This window comes from Micromys minutus, assembly GCF_963924665.1.
Source record: "Micromys minutus genome assembly, chromosome: 1".
Classification (NCBI taxonomy): Eukaryota; Metazoa; Chordata; class Mammalia; order Rodentia; family Muridae; genus Micromys; species Micromys minutus.
This window is the reverse complement of record NC_137969.1, coordinates 156,547,361-156,563,653: the sequence shown is the minus strand read 5'-3', so window position 1 is coordinate 156,563,653 and position 16,293 is coordinate 156,547,361. Positions and strand designations below refer to the sequence as shown.

The 16,293-nt window shown below is 46.8% G+C and overlaps 1 protein-coding gene across 2 annotated transcripts in view; it reads left to right on the top strand.

Annotated features, from left to right (window-relative positions):
- Positions 1-1,442: 1,442 nt before the first annotated feature.
- The window catches only part of MAPRE3 (microtubule associated protein RP/EB family member 3), a 45,483-nt gene continuing 30,632 nt past the window's right edge, over positions 1,443-16,293 (top strand). For both annotated transcript variants that reach the window (XM_080932534.1, XM_080932533.1), the window contains exon 1: positions 1,443-1,594. The gene's annotated coding sequence lies outside the window, so the exon portion shown is untranslated. The remainder of the gene's footprint in view (positions 1,595-16,293) is intronic.

Below are 16,293 nucleotides of genomic sequence, written 5' to 3'. Positions count from 1 at the left end.
GAAAAAATTAAAATTACAGGTATGGGCCAGCTAAAAGAGTAGCAGCAATAATTAACGACAAATAGGTTTACAGACAGTGAGAAAGGTTTGGGCTCAGGGACTGAGGCAGCTAAGTCTGAGAAAGTGAAGAAGAATGAAGACTGTTGTCTTCACTAGAGTCACAGAAACATTTAGTGGGACTCCTGTATGTGTCACATTCTGTCCTAGCTGCCAGGGAGGCTGATGAATAAGACAGCATTCCTGCCTACCAGGACACAAGGTCTGACTGACAGAGACAGACATGTAAATGTAAACAAAGGGTGCACTGTGACATGTGTGTAACAAAGCAGCTGTGTACAAGACTGGTTCCAGGGTGACCACAGAAGACACCTGCACAAAGAGAACCAACCCAATGGGAGACCAGTGTGATCCAGGGACTGCAGGCACTGGGAGAAAGAGGTGGTGTCCAAACTCAGAAGATCCGCCAAAAGCAGAGTTGGGACAAGAAAGTTAGCTGCATGGATTGGCACAGCAAAGAAGGACCTAGTTGTGAACAACAGAATCTACACACCAGCTAGTGAGCCAGAGGAAGGAACGAGAGCTGTTGGCCAACGCACTGAAGAGGGATTGTATGGTTGGTAAATTCTCAAGGGGAGAGCTGGCCAAAGACAATGAGCTCAAGATCACCAGACTACAGAAAAGTGGCCCTATCTTCTGTTTCTGTTCTGTTGTTGAGAGTTTGCCATTCCGTAGCACAGGATGGCCTTGAACTTTCCACAATCCTCCTGCTTCCATCTCTCAAATTCTGGAATTATAGGTGTGGGTCTATAATTCACAAGGCTGGGAGGACCTACCTCAAACAACAACAACACACAAACAAAACCCTCAAATACATGTATAAATGCTATTCTCGACTTAGCGGTAAAGGTGCAGGCTTCCTCGTAGGAGGCTAATGGGTGTCTGAGGTAGAGAAAACTACACGCCTTTGAAGATTAGAAAAACAGACTGCAATTGGAAGTCATAAAGTAAGAAAGATAGATCATCAAACACGGCGTCAGTCCTCCGATGCCAGCGAAAGAGAAGAAAGACCCCTTCATCCCGCTACTACTGTGGAATTAGAAGTGAAGGTCTGTTCCTTCTTGGACTACTCAGGGTGGAGGAATTGTTACAGCTGTTGCTAAGGAAAAGGGAAGGGGCTGTTCCCAGTTGCCATGGTGACAAGGTAAGCGCGTTCCCTCTTTATGGCCATACGTTTCCCAGTCAGTTTCTTCTCGTTGCTATGGCGATCTAGAAGGATTGTTCCCGTCTCCTGCACCTCCCACCGCCGTTGCTAGGACGAGGAAGAGGTAGGGGTTGTCCGCCTCTCTCCGCCTGGTTGCCGTGGAGACGGCGGGTGCCCTGGCCCCGCCCCGCTCGGCCTGACAGCCGGGGCCGCATCGCGCCTGCGCAGTGCTCTCGTCCCCCCGCAGTCTCGGTGCGTTGAAGCCGGAGACCGCGGCGGCCTCTGCTAGGACCCTCCGCCCCGGAGCCGCCGGCCGGAGCCGCAGCCTCTGCCGCAGCGCCCCCGCCTCCCATCCCCTCCCCTGCCGCCTCAGCCGGAGCCGCCTCGCGCACTGTGAGTCCGGGCTGAAGCCACAGTCGCCGTGGGGCTGAGTCAGCGGGAGGCCCGGGCCGGGCTGGGGGAGGGGAACCGGGCTCCCCATCCCCGCCGGCCCCCGTCCCCACCCCCACCCGTGTCCCGTTCCGCCCGTCTCTGGTCCTCGGTGGCCTCCTGGGTGGCCTCCGAGGCCAGGCCTCCTCAACCACTCCTCCTGCCCCGTCCTCCTCCCTCTCTCCTTCCCTGCGGACCTACCTAGAGGTTCTCTCCCTCTGGATGTGGCGCTGTCGCACCTCTTCCTATGGCCTTGTATTTTCCCCCAAACTCCCTCCGGTCTGCCCTTGTCCCTTGTCCCTTCTCTTTACTCCGGGGCCTGACATCTCCCGGCTTCTAGTTTCCCCAAGTGATCAGCCAGAGAGTGACAAGGGAGACAGCCAGGTGGAAGACTTGGGGGAGGGGGACATTGTATCTGTCCAAACCTTGGGACCCCAGGATACTTACCCACCTGCTCCTGACCCGCTCGTGCCAGAATTGACTTAGGAAAGCAGGCCTGGATAGTTCTAAGTAGCGGCAGAGAGCCGGCGCGGCTTTAGGAACAGATTTTGCTGAGAAGGGTCAAGCTACGTTGTGATCAGCTACTACTGTTGGTGCACCGAGCTCGTGCGTGGTGGCCTTCTTGTGCGCTGAACCACTGCCCTGGCCACACTGTGCAGGGGTGAGAAGGGAGTGGAAGGAGGGGGACATGGTTGGGTTCGGAGCTTAAGTTCTTGTGCTTCCAGTACATGTGTGTGTGTGTGTGTGTGTGTGTGTGTGTGTGTGTGTGTAAGCATCTTTCAGGACTCTTTTTTAATGTCTTTTAAAGAGTCGCATTACAATCTCGGTATATGTGAGGTTTGAAGACAGACCTGTAATATCTCCAGCAAGTACTTACTGATTATACAAGGGATTTCGGCAGGACTTGACTTCTAATACCTGTAAATTTGATGGAGAAACCAATCAGGCAAATAGTAGGTTTGACAGTCTGAGCAGAGTGGAGAGTCCCTCTTAGCTCTGAGGCCTGTACCCCTACCTCCCACAGCTGTGAGTCTCGGTGGGGCTGTTGCCAGGTGGGGGCGATTCCCAGGGCTGTGTTATAGCCACCTGCCAGCTTGCCATATCTAGTGTGGAAATAGAGTTAGTTTGTAATCATAGCCAGAAAGTTCTTCATAGACATGCCTGAACTCGAGGGCTCCTAACTACTGTGTGTGCCTCTGTGCCAGCTTCCAGTGATTCCTTTTTTCTCCCAGATTTCAATGTAGTATAAGGCAGTTCTAATGAATAAGAGGCTTTGGGTTTGTTTGTTTGTTTGTTTAACTCCAGGCTACAAAGGAGGGCATGGTCCGTTCCTAAAACTTACCGTGAAAAACCCACTCATTAGGAGTTTCTAAGGTTGCAAACAGCAATTTTGCTCTTGGGCTTTGCTCACTCATGGCCTACTGGCAGCCTCCTCGGGGCCACTCCCTGCCCCCATACCCATCAAGATTAGTTTACAGTAGCAAAGACGGCTGTTGTCCTAGTTTTAAACATAGAGATGAAGTTCAGGAAAATGACAGCCTGCATCCAACAGTAGAGTTTGTTCTGTTTTGAATGCCAGTCTAGGGTTTGGTGAGATGCGCCTGCCCGTGGTGCAGTGGGAGCTCTGGGGCCTGGGAGTTACATTCCTCCCTCTGGTCCTCTCTGTGTCACATAGCTCGCCCAAATACCCGAGCAGGGCAGAAGGAGACAGCTGTGCTGGAGAGCTGCTCTTCCTGGGCTGAGTGTATTTTGGGAATCAGTGTTATTACTGGGGTGGAGGGTGGTGAATTGAGCAAGGAAATGTGTCAAGGCTAGAGAGAGATCAGGCGAGTGTGAGGTACAGTGTTCTGTTTGCAGTTTGCTACGGGATAGTACCTTTTCAGAGCACCAGACTGGCTTTTATATAGGTTAATTTGTCTTTGAAATCCGTACCAGTGTTTTATGAGATAATGACCGAATGCTTTATAAACCGGTCCTCTTAAGAAACAAGACTGAGACCTCTCTTATGCCCCTGGCCAGCTGCTATTGTAGGTAATTGTCAGTATCAGGGAGCTAAGTGACATGTTATAGTTTTATAGGACGGCATTTCCTTGATCTTGAGACAAACCTGTAATTTACCCACAGCTTTTAGGTAAAGTGTGTGTGTGGGGGGTGTATTCTGAGCTATTTACCCACAGCTTTTAGGTAAAGTTTGTGTGTGTATGTGTCTGTCTGTCTGTCTGTGAGATTGTATTCTGAGCTACATCCTAGTTTCAGAAGCAGAAAGAAGCAAGCCTTGAAGAGGAGATATCTGTGTCTTCAACCTTGAATGTTATTCCCATGTCTGTGAAGATGCCAGGGCTGCTCCACCTAAGAGCCCATGCATTGTCAAGGTGGGGATCTCTGACACCTTCTTCAATCTCTTGCTCTTTGAGGGTTTAGGTGATTAGCTACTTAGACATGCTAGTTACCGAACAGAACAGTTCCCAGATGGGAGTCCGACTCAGAGCCATAACAGGGCACTCTCCAGAAATGTAGCAAGCAGCTGGAAGCAAACATCTTAGGAATTATCCCTGAATTTAAGCAAGCAGCATTTTTCAGAAGCTGAGTAGAAGATCTGAATTTTTGGGTCAAAATGCATTGCTCTGATTCACTCATAGACACACGTTAGAACTGGACAGGACAGAAGATGTCTCAGTGTTCTCATTTCCAGGTTTTGACCGGAGACTCTAAGAGTTAAGTGATTTGCCCCAAGGTGACTTAACTAATGTAGAAAGAATGTGAGAGCACTGTCAACTGTGTACACCATGCAGATGACTGCTGATGGTTATTAGTGTCTGAGTCAGGATTAGAACTCACATTTCCAGACTAGCACTGTTCTACACCACCACGATGCTGCATTTGTCACACTTAATAGTACAAAGGGCTGTAATAAAAACAATTTAGTAGTCTGTAATTAGCCTTGTAGACAAAGGCTCTCTTTATTGTCTGAGATGTTGCAAGGCCAGGCAAAATATAATATAAAGTGTCTAATTAAATATTTATTCTTGCCACCTTAAAAATAACAATTTTTTGTCACACATTCCTACCTCGGGAGGTCTTCTTTTTATAACTATGCATCAAGTAACTGGAAGCAAATGCAGAGTTGGGTGTTGACGTTTTCTCGGCTTATCTGCAAGGCTGCTTCGTTCTGGGAAGCAAATAAGAGAGAGCAGGCTCGAGGCTGGGTGGAAGCCAGCCTGAGGGTCAGCTTCGGGGTACCTCCCAGCACTCAGATTAGTGTTACACAGGTCCTGGGAGCCACAGGGATTTCTCATCTCTGTCCTTGGGAAACTAAGTTGATCAGGCCTCTCAAAACTGGTGTATCTGAGCACAAATCCCAGTTTTACTTCCTGGCTGTGTGACACTGGGCAGATTATACAACTGCTAAGTGCTAACTTTCTCATCCATAGGCTTGGATAATGGCTGTCCCATAGGGGTTTAGAGGATGCAAGTAGAGTAACCAACAAGCTGCTTGGTAGCAGGTAGCAATCTTTATTTATATTTACTGGTGCTATTAATTTAAAATTAATGTCTCAAAGTTTGTCATGAGAAGTCTATCCTGAACTAATTCCTCGGGAGCCTTCCTAATGTGTTCGACAGAAGCAGAGATTTGTCCGGTGAAGTTGAGCATCACAATGTCATTTCAGCTGCCAAATGAGATCGTGTATGTATGAAACGAACCTTTGTGTCCATGCATTCAGCTGACTTGCTTGCCTGACAGAATGGCCAGGCATGAGCAGTTAACTGGAGCAGAGCCTGGGTTTAGTTGATGTGGGGGAGCTCAGTTCTTCTGCTGGGGAGGATAGTCTGAGGAATGATCTTCATTTGAAATAGAAAAGCTGCTGAGTGCTGGCTTATGAATTACCCTCTCATTGTCCTCCCTCACTTCCTCTACTGTGAGAAGTGCACCTTGAACCATGACATCACTCAGATCAGTTTCTGTACTTGTGGGATACAGAGGTCATGGATAGATACAGGAAGTACCAATGCACTCGATCAGGCCAGGCTGGTCCTTTACTCAACAGTCACAGCTTCTGGTGAGAATGGCTAAGAAGAGATATAGCTCAGCGGCTATGGGCACTTGTTGTTCTGGGACGTGGGTTCAGTTACCAGCACCCACACGTTGGCTCACAGCCATCTGTAGGAATTCAGGTAGTGTGTATACGTGCAGGCAAAACAGTCAAGCACATTAAGTAAATCAAGAAAGAAAGATAGAAGAAAGGAGTGACTACTGTGGTGTGATAAGAATTCACTGAGTAATGTTGAATTTTTAATTTTGTTATCAGTTGGCCATTGTCTTCTTTATCCAGGTGTCCTGTTGATTATAGAAAGATGACACACTTACCAGTTGAGCATATGCTTTGGGTACTTACCCAGAAGGAGCGTGGATTACACTGACTAATTACAGATCAGCACGGTAGCTGCCCAGGGTTGGTAAGGTGTCCTGCAGCCAAGAGTGGATTTCCCCTGTGTGAAGCTGGCAGGCCAGTTCTTGCCACACACCAGATCCTGGTCTCACTAGCACCATGCCCTGCCAGCTTTGCTGAGCTGCCTAGATTTTGTTTTCCAGTGTCTTAACATCAGTGGTCTAAGCTCTGGATGCTTTGTTTCCCACATATAAAGAAGGGCTTAGCCCATCTGAAGTGTTTTCACTCCACACAGAGTGTTTTTCATGAAACTATTTTCTAATATGTAGGAAATACATACCATTTACATGTTATGATTAAGATAGCTGAACAAGAAGCACAACTCCAAATACACACATACATACACACACACACAGAGCCTTAAAAGGACACATCTCCTTAGACCATAAATTGCCATTTTCAAACTATTTAGGACCTTTGGTTAAAGATGTATTTAAAAGTACATAGATTTTTATTAATAGGGCAGTATTAATAATATAAAATATTTGAATTATTGGCAGCCAGAAGTATTGGGCATGGTGATCCACATCTTTAATCCCAGCATTTGGGAAGCAAAAACAAACAGATCTCTGTGAGTTCATGGTCAGCCTGGTGTGTGTACTGGTCTGTACAGGCTAGCCAGGGCTACAGTGTGAGCCCTTACAATTGTCTCAATCTTTCCAACATCCCCCGGAGGTAAACAACCAGAAGAGTAAGACATGGAGGACTTCGCAGAAGGTCAAATTCGCAGAAATAAAATGCTACATAGGTATTAAAAACATTTGTCTAATATTATTGAAGCCAGGCATAGTGACATGTGTCTGTAATCCTAGCCCTCAGTGGACTGAGGTAGGAAGATCCAGTGCAAAGCTAGCCTGGGTCATACCCTGAGCCCCTGTCTCAAACACACATACTCATACACACACATACACTCACACATATACACACATACTTACACTCATACACACACCACATATTTATACACATTCACACACTCATACACTTGAACACACTTACATGCATATACTCATACATCCACACACACCACGTATTTATACACATACTCATTTATATACTCGAATACACTCACACATTCATACACACACACACACACACACACACACACACACTAACACCAGAACTTCTTATATGACCACTGGAAAAAAAGCAAGCTATAAAATAGTATGTCAATGATGCCATTCTATTAAAATCTGAAATATGTAAAAATATCAGGAAAGTACCCACCAATTATAAATGATTATCACCAAGTACATATTGCTGGTTTTTCTTAATGTCTTTCAGTGTTTCTTAACATTTTAAACCAGTGACATAGGTAATGATTCCATGTAATAGGGAAACCACTAAAACACACACACACACACACACACACACACACACACACATGCACAAGTTATTTAATTAGTCTTTAAATAAGTTCTCTGTTCTTTCCTTCAACCACATGGGACTTGGAGGTTGAACTCAGGTCCTCAGACTCAGCTGAAAGCACCTTAACTCACTGAGCCATCTTGCACCCTCCCCCCAAGTCCCGGCATTCATTTAAGTTTTGTTTATTTTGAGGCAGGGTCTTCTATGTCCCAGGCTGAGTTCAAACTTGCTACACACTGGAGGATATCCTTCAATTTCAGACCCTCGTCCTCTCTACGGAGAACATAGCACTATAGCACCTGTATTTATGAGCTGCTTGTGTTCGTACATGGGAGGCAAGTGCCCTGCCCACTGAGCTACAAGTCCTAGTCTGGTACTTTGCGTTTTAATGGCTATTTGGTTTTGCTGTCACCAGGATTTTATGCGGTTCTCTGAGGCATTTCTTTAGGTGGTCACTTAATTCATCTTTTGAGAGCACAGCATGTGTCCTATGCATGTTGTGTGGATGTGTCCTAAAGACACAGGTAAACATCTTTGAGTCCTTCTACAGATGAAACAATCTCTCGTGAAGAAAGAAAATGTGAAATAATTGTTATAAGAACATGAAAATGGCCTGGAAAAATGGCTCAGCAGTTAAAAGTACTGGCTGCTCTTGCAGAAGACCCAGGCTCAGTTCTCAGCATGTGTGAGAGTTCTCACCGCCCTCTGGAACTCCAGTTCCAAAACACCCAATGCCCTCTTCTGGCTTCCTTGGGCACTACACATACATGGTACATATACATACATGCAGACAAGGCATGCAAATAAGACTATACACACAAAATAAAAATAAATCTGTTCTAAAGTGGATCTTAAAATAGCCTTATTTCCTCTTCAGTTTCGCCATTCACATTGTCAGCGGGCATTGACCAGGGTTCTGCTTTTGGTGCCCTGCCTCCCTTCCATGTGTTCCCAGATTCTCTGAGTGGCTAGATCCCCAGTGCTCTGGGGCCTTCCTGTAGACTTTACCTTGTATTGGGTGTATGTATTCCTGCCCAAACTGTCTCTGCTCAGACCTGCATGGCCTCCTCCTTCCTTTCTCTGTCTGTTGATTTCATTTGGCCATCAACTCAGAGACCCGTTGTTCTCCCGGGACAGACATGGTTATCTAAGTTAGGCTTTTACCAGTAGTAGAGCCTGATTAATTTTAAATCCTAGAGAAGAGAGACTTCTAACCTTCTCCAGGGGATCCAGGACGTGAAGTTGAGGAACATATGGCCTGTCCCACGGTTTGGCCTGTGCTGTAATAAATGTTTGCTAAGCAGGATGTTTCTCTTCTTCCAAGTGGTTCTGACTACCCTGACACTTATCCAAGACGGGGCAGATGCCAAGCCCTGCTGTCTGGAATTATTAGCACAATAATAATAATTTGGCTCTGTCTGGCTAGAAAGCTCCACTACCAAATGATTGTTGAATAAGCAGTCACCTTATCGTGAGGGCATTGTTGTCCTGGTCACCTTGTAATATGATATAATTATAATATAATGCTGTAGTCACCTTGTAGTGGTGTTTCCTGGTGGATAAGAAGTGAAATCTTAGCTGGTTTTGAGTCAGCAAGATAATAGTTAGGATTACTGTGTGTGTTGCCATGTGGAAGAGGCAGGTCTTGGACCACTAGATGAAATCCAATATTCCTTCCAGTATGAGCAGTGTTGTGCTGAAGGCTTATCTCCAAGGGTGTAAAATGCACTGTGTAGACAGACTTCCCTGCAGCACCAGACTCTTGGCTGCTAGCCCTCATCCCCTTCCTTGACGGTGATTGCCATCTGCCAAGGACTCTGATTTTGTCTCTCGTTTGTTGTGATTTTAGATCAGTAGAGGCTGCAGCTGGAAGCTTGCACTTGAGATATTCTATTAGCACCCTTAAGTGACAGGACCACTGCTAAGGATGGAGATGTGTTGTGCTGGCCCTGAAATAGCGATCTACGGTGCTATGAGACAACTTGATAAGACTTATATTCCCCAGAAGGTATAGTTTACAGATTTATAGGTTATTCTTATAAATGTGCATGTTGTCTTTATGAGGCCTTATAAGTAAGGACAAGTACTTCGCAAGTGTTTTATCTGACTTTATTTGTATGCATAATATATGTATGTATGTATGTATTATATATGTATGTATGCAACATGTATGATTGTTTTGCATTAATGGTGATCCAGCTAACTTTCTGTTAAAGTCTAGTAATACAGTGATTTATGAAGAGCTCTTAACATATTTGATGACCCCCTCATATCTATGAATTTAACCAACCAAAACGCAAAACTTGAATTTGCCGTGTACTGGGAATACTGTGCTGCATCCCGTGAGAGGATGTGAAGCCGTGGCCTTAGGTACTGCAGTGGGCAGTCATTGCCTTAGGTGTTATAACTAATCCTCTTGTTTCCTCCTGCACCACCCACTTGACCCTGACCCTGATCCTGACTTAGAGTATAAGGGAAGCTATGCCTAAGCTGTCTGCGGGTACCAGGCTGCTTTATAGAGCTGAGCACAAGAGGACTTTAGCATCCACTGGCAGGTCTCCTATGATTGTGTACCATGGGACAGTTGTATTTGGAGACAACTGTGTTCAGTGAAAAGGGGAAAGGGAACAGAAAGAACTGTTTGAGATACAGGAAAGGGACTTCACAGGACCCTTTCTTCAAAGGGCTCTTCTTCTGAGACGTGGGGAAGAAAAAATAGTTTTTCTACCCAATAGCTAAAGTTCAGGAAAGATGGCTGGCATCCTGGTAAGAAATGACCTTCATCTCCTCTGACAGCCAAGTCTTCTTGCTGAGGAGGAACGAGGGGGATGTAGGTGGGAGATGAAGGTCTTGAAGGCTTGAATTAACCACAGTGTAGATTTATCCAGGGCATTTAGAGATGAATAAAAGTTTTATTGTTCAGGGGCAAGGGCCCATTTGGGCGTATGAATTCATAATGGGCCAGGACTCCATGCTGGCCCAGAGACACAGCAGCGGGAGGGGCACCAGGGTTGGGGTGGCGTGACATTTTCAAGGCAGGGTTTCTGAGGAGGCAGAATTTAGACTGGCTATGGGCGCAGAGTGGGCAGCAGCTCTGCTTAAACCAGCATGAACGGGCAGAGCGGGCAGAGTAATTCAGGCCCTAGTAGGAACAGATACAGGTTTGGGATGGTGGATGAGCACAGGAGGTTAGAGACAGAGGCGTCTTCACTGGGGTTGTAAGTTCAAGCCATGGCTACCTTTATATTTGTTTACCTTTGTGGAGTCCTCAGAATTGTTTTAAATGGGCACACATAACCAGCCCCATCTTTAATAGCTGAAACCTCGAGAGAAGAACTTCATGGTACATCTCACTTGCTTTGACACTAATGAGGGAGGCCTAGAAATAGAAGGAGATCACAGAATCTGGCTCTCTAAGTTGTTAGAACTGGGAGGAGCCTCGGTCAGCTGCTTGCTCTGTGGTCCAGCCACTGGCCCTTATCTGCCTGCACACAGCACAGACTTGAGGCACTGACCTCCCTCAGGCTCCAGAGCTGAATCGTAGATGAGCAGTTGTGTGGGTCAGGTTGTCTCTCGTCCTCTGCCCACATGCCCTTTCAAGCCATTCCTATTTGTCCCTTTGTCAGTGAGGAAGACCAACTCTGTGTCCTCAGGACAGATGCAGCTGACTGGATCTAAGTGCAGTTTTTTGAGTGGATTTCCACCCTTGCTCCTGCCCTGAGCCGTGTACTTTGTGCAGTGTGTAAACTTGACAGCTGTGTGTGGCTGTCCTTTTTTTCTCACCTGTTTTCAAGCCTCCACAGAGCCCCGTGTCCTGATGTCCTCCTAGATCATCTGCTTTGACCCTGACCTTGTCTGACACCATTGCCTGTGCCCTTTCACTTGCTAGACTTAAATTCCCCTCGTGCTGGACAAGGGAGGGCATTTGCCCAGCTCATGCTGCACAGCAGTCACAGGGCTGATGACCTCAGCACACAGGGTGGAAACCGAAGGAGGTCAGGTGGGAGCATGTGTTGGGAGCTGGACAAGCAGGGTGGGCTGTACCACCTCCTGGGCCCTATGCCTGGGCTCTACACGGGACACAGCCCTTGTCTCCACGCTGTGTGGATGCCCTTTGCTGAAAGCCAGGGCCCAAGCAGGAGCATGGCTCCCTGCCAGTCCCCACAGGAAGGAACAAACAGCCCTGCAGGCTTCAAGCCAGGTGGGGTAGAGCGAGGTGCATTGTTTTACAAGAATCAAATGGGTTCTTTGTAAACAGCCTCGTGCCTGTCTTCTCCCGGCTTCCTACCCTGCCTGTGAGAGAATCTTTAGTGCTTGGCTCTGGCTTGGGTAAAACCAAAGGGGCAGATGACAGCGAATGGGCTGCATGCAGTTCAGTAGAGAACTTTGAACCTGGAATTAGATTTGGGCTTAGAGTTATGGGACTTTGAGAAGATCATGTCTCTTTGATCTCAGTTCCTCTTCCTGTAACATGAAGGTGTTCTGTGTGTGCTGTTCCCACTGCCAAATCATTGTGTGGCTTCCAGCTCTGATGCACTCAAACTTAGGGCTCCTGTGGTAACCTTCTGACATGGTGACAGGTTACCTGTGGGAATCACCGTGTCAAGAGGAAAGATGTGTGTTGGCTTGTGGTTTCAGGGGATTCAGCCTCTTGTCAACTGTCTCCATTGCTTTGGGCCTGCAGCAAGAAGAGTATCATGGTGGAGGCCAGGGATTGCATAGTAAATCAGAACTGTACATCTTGTGGTGGCCAGGAAGAAGGGAGAGAGGGAGGGAAAGGGGAGGGTTAGAGAGGAAGAGTAAGAGAGACAGGGAGGAGAAGAGGGAGTGAGAAAGAGGGAGAGGCAGTATGGGGGAGGAAGGAACTGAGAAAGGAAGAGAGGGAAGGGAGGAAAGAGAATATACCCCAATAGACCCTGTTGCCTAAGGGTTCCATCACCTGTAATATGTGGGATTTGGGAGGGCATTCCGGATCCAAACTATAGTAAGCCTCCATGACAGGCTTTTCCATTGTGGATCACAGTCATTAACAGGGTAAGAGCAGTTCATTGCGTTGTAGCCATGGCTTTTAGAAATGAACAAAGCAGGGACTGAGGATATAACCCAGCTGATGGAATGCTCACTTAGGATGCACAAGGCCTTGCATTCCATCTCTAGCACCATGTACGCTGAGTGGTCGTATATACCTGGAATCCAGTGCTGAGGAGATAAAGAGACAGGAGGATCAGAAATTTAAGGTCATCCTTGACTATATAGCTGAATACATAGCTTGGCTCTGAGCCTGGGCTAGGTGAAATCTGTGCCCCTCCTCTCCCAAGAAACAGATGCGAGAATGCCAACAGCCAACTGTTCATGTTAAGGATGAGAATGCTTTACCAATTATATTATTACACACATCTCTGTATGTTTCTGTGTGTAGTAGACTATAAAGTCCTCTGCTTTAGAGATGTTCTATCCCAGTATTTGTCCTTTGTAATATTCAATATGCTATAGCAACAGCTTATAATTATCTATAGTTGTGGGTGTGATTTAGACATGACAGGCTCCTTGAAGCAAAGACCAAGACTGACTTACTCATCCACATAAGAATTGATGACAAAGTGTATCTATCCTTATTCTGTGTAAGTAGGTATACATGTGTATGTGTATGTGTATGTGTATATTATGGTGCATGGTCTGTCTGTCTGTAAGCATGAGGTGTATGGACACATCTGAATACGTGTGCAGAGACAGAGGAACATGTCAGTTTTCTCCTGTCGCTCTTCACACTTCCCTGTGACAGAGTCTCTCACTAAACCTGGATCCAGAACTGACAGTCAACAGGCTCCATGGCCCTCCTGTCTCTGCCTGTCACAACGCTGTAGACAGACAGCATCCTCAGTTTTTATGTGGTTCTGGGTTCAGGCCCTTATACTTGCTCAGCAAGGACTCTCCAGCCCCTGGTGATAATTTAGGATGTACATATCATTGCCTTCTGGCTTTCAGAGGTTTGCGGTGCTGCCAGTCCCTAGGCCTGTGACAGTGATGGTGACCTGAAACCCTTGCCATGCCCACGGATAGTAATACCAGAAGAAGCAACGGTATCTCTTCTCCATCCTCAGTCATGACACCAGAAAGTCCACCCAGTTGTCTGTCAGAGGCAGGAGGCAAGCTAGGACACAGCTGCCCACAACAGGTCCAGATTTTCCCAAGGCAACTGCCTCCCCTCAGGCTGTTCCTTCTGTTAGGGTCTTGAGGGCTGAGGCATTGGTCAGTGTCTGCCAACACTGCAGCTTTTCCTTGGAGACCTCTCTGGAGAACTTCACTGCTGCTGCTTCACCCTCATCCTGATAATGTCTGCATCCAGGGCTGTTCGAGCTCCTCAGGAGTTGAAGAAAACGATTCTCAGAAGCACTATGACCATGCCTGTGTTTCAGAGAAATGTCCAAGAGTGACAGTTGTTTGAAATGGAAGTTCTCAAACGCCTCCTGCCTCTGAGGAGTCACTACCACTGTTCAGCTGAGTGCCCCCTTTTCTACACACAATTTGTTTTTTTAATTTTTTTCAAGACAGAGTCTTACTATGTAACCCTGGCTGTCTTGGGACTCATTCTATAGGCTAGGCTGGTCTCAAACTCACAGAGATCCACCTGCCTCCACCTCCCAAGTGCTGGGATTAAAGGCATGCACCACCGTGCCAACTTTAATATGTTTTTAAACAAAACACAGACAGACAGACTGACAGCTTGAGGGGTGGAGAGACGCACAGAGGAGGAGAGCACCTCCATGCTCACAGCCTAGTTCCTAGAACCCACATGGTGGCTCACAACCTTATGGAACTCCAGTTCTGAGGAATCCGGTGCCTTTTTTGGGTTCTACAGGTACCAGACGTGTGTGATTCACACGTGCACACACACACACACTCATACACACAAACGCAAACACTCAAACACACAAAATAAAAATAAATGTTTAAATTAAAACAAGCAAATTGAGATCTTACTAATTTTCATTTATAGAAAAGTTGAGTTAAAAAGGGTACATGAGAAAAGTAAAAATGAGTTGGGCCAAGCATGGTGACACACCTGTAACCCCAACACGTAAGCTGAGGCTAGAGGATTGTGAGTTTGAGGCCACCCTGGGCTACAAACTACAGAGATCATGTGTCAAAAACTTGGAAATAAAACCATTTTTAAGTTTTACTCAGAAGTCGCCCTAAGGCGTAGTTTAGGTGATTGGCACTTCACAGTCTCTTCAGGCACAGCCCTTTGCCCTACAGTCACAGTCCAGAGGCATGCGTGTGTGCATGTGTGCGTGCATGCGTGTGTATGCATAGCTGCGAGATCCTCCACGTAACGCTCCGCAAGTCCCTCCTAAAGACTTTTTGCATCCACGCCGTTTACCTTGGTGAACATGGAAGGCATTTCCTTACATGTTCCCTAAGAACCGTCTGCCCACAGGGTTTCCAGCAGTCCTGGTCCAGTCCCAGGGCGGGAATCCTGTGGGAAGCACTGCCTGTTGCTCTCACAACTTGGACGTTGGTTTGTCCCCAGGTGCATTATTTCCAACCAACTGAAGTAAAATATCAGGAACTTTGTTCTGAACTTACTCTATCCTAGTCAGAGTTACTATTGCTGTGATGAAACACCGTGACCAAAGAAACTTGGAGAGGAAAGGGTTTGTTTGTTTGTTTGTTTCACTCACAGCTCATGTAACAGTTTATCAAAAGCAGGGCAGGAACTGAAGCAGAGGCCATGGATGGGTGCTGCTCACTGGCTTGCTCCTCATAGCTTGCTCAGCTTGCTGTCTTATTGTACCCAAGACCACCAGCCCAGATGTGGCCCTACTCACAATGTTGGAGGCTGGACACCTCCAACACCAATCACTGATTATGAAAATGCCCTAGAGGCTTGCCTACAGCCCAGTCAGGTAGAAGCAGAGGCGCCTCCTCTCAGATGATGACTTCTGCTTATGTCAAGCTGACATGTAATGTTCTGTGAGGTGCTTCCACCATGCTTGCTGAAGCACTAACCACAAGGCTATCAAGGTCTTGCTCTGCTTTAGCTACCGGTGTAGGATGACACCCTTGCCTGTAGGTGTCAGGATGCAGAAGAACAGCAGGGACATCCTGGGTCCTGAAGTCTCTTTTAGCCTGGGTACCACTTGCTGAGTGTGAGTGTAAAAAGCTGCTTGTGTGTGCTTCTGCTTTAAGAAAGGCTGTTGAGACACATGCTGCCCAAATCACTTTTCTCCCCTTCCGTAGAAGGCCATTGTCAGAGTCTACTAGGTCCTGCCTGGCCATGCTCTAAGACACTGACCTGATACTCTTGCCACAGTATTTTCACAAGATTCTCTTCTGTGCCTCATTTATTCACGTGCACACACTTGTCCAGAGAGATCCCTGAGTCAGTCTGACAGGTGAAGCTATTCCTGTAGAGGTAGCATGGCAGAAGTGGGCTCTAGAGACCATAGCAGACAGGTGCCAGCTACAGCCATGAGGCAATCATAGCCAGAGTGACCAAGCCATACAGCAGAGACACTCTTTGGCTTAGTGGGTCCAAGTAACAGGTGATATGATTTGTGTAATGTACAAATGTAGTTGCTGTGAACAACACATGTATCATCTTAGGGCTCTGGAAGATGGAAGGCAAAGTATTTGTCAATGGGTTAGTAGGCTAAATGGTGCCTCCCAAAACATCCTAAATCCCAGAACTTGAGACTACTGCCTCATATGATAAAACAATGAACATTATTTTATATGGCAAAACATGTAGTTAAATTAAAGAGCTGGTAACGCACACATTTAGAGGTGTAACCCAGGGCTTTTTCTCCCAGGACTTCATCTAATACTTGAGTGTTTTGTTGTGAGCTT